Consider the following 1,186-nt stretch of genomic DNA (forward strand, 5'->3'; position numbering starts at 1 on the left):
CTTTTTGGGCACAGCGATGATGGTGGAGGACTTGAGACAGGCTGGTACATGGCATGTCTCCAGGGAGGTGTTAAAGATGTTGGTGAACACCGGAGACAGCTGGTCAGCGCAGTGCCTGAGGGTGGCTGGAGAGACAGAGTCCGGCCCGGCTGCTTTGCGTGGATTCTGCCTCTTGAAAAGCCCATTAACTTCTCCCTCCTGAAAGGAGAGAGTCGTTTCTGTAGTATGGGTGGGGGATGGGGCCTCTTGGGTGGGAAGGGGTGGTTCAGGACAGTCCAATTGTCTTTCAAATCTACGGTAGAACTCGTTCAGGTCGTTGGCTAGGCGGGAGTCGTTAGTGGTGTGGGGCGCTCTGGGTTTGTAGTTGGTGATGTGCCTGAGCCCTTTGGCAGACAGAAGCAGCGTCGTTAGTAGAGAACTGGTGTTTTAGTGTCTCTGAGTACAGTCGTTTAGCCTCTCTCACCGCTTTGCTAAACCTGTTCTTCGACTCCTTGAATCTGTCTCTATCCCCACTCCTAAACGCTTCCTCCTTCTCCAACCTCAACCTTTTGAGCTTTGCTGAGAACCAGGGCTTGTTGTTGTTAAAGTTCACCCTGGTACGTGTTGGGATACAGCAGTCCTCACAGAAGCTGATGTACACAGCCTCTGTGAGTTCATCCAGACTATTGGTAGCAGTCGTGAACATATCCCAGTCAGTACAGTCTAAGCACGCCCGCAAATCTTCCACAGCCTCACTGGTCCACTGTTTAGATGTCCTCACAGCAGGTTTACAGAGTTTTAGTTGCTGCCTGTATGCACGAATCAGGTGGACCAAGGGAGTTCTGTGCGAGCCGAACAGCCCCGTGACCCACAAGAGAAACATCCCCGCCAAATTCGAGCGTTTGACGGGGTCTATCCGTGAAAAAATATTCACGTTTTTGAGTGCACATGCATTTCTGCTGCAAATGCCTCTGGAAGTTTCATGCCGTTCGTATGCCAATTGTGGCAACACGAAAATGACCCGTTTTCCCATTCCGAGGGATTTCTGTGCGACCCTAACAGCCCCGTGAGCCACAAGAGACACATCCCCGCCAATTTCTAGCGTTTCACGGGGTCTATCCGTGAAAAATATAGACGTTTTTGAGTGCACATGCATTTCTGCTGCAGATGCCTCTGGAAGTTTCATGCCGTTCGTACGCAATGTGGC

Source organism: Petromyzon marinus, unplaced genomic scaffold, assembly GCF_048934315.1.
Source record: "Petromyzon marinus isolate PM22_M1 ecotype Great Lakes invasive population unplaced genomic scaffold, UKy_Petmar_22M1.pri1.0 PM_G_Scaffold_6, whole genome shotgun sequence".
NCBI lineage: Eukaryota > Metazoa > Chordata > Hyperoartia > Petromyzontiformes > Petromyzontidae > Petromyzon > Petromyzon marinus.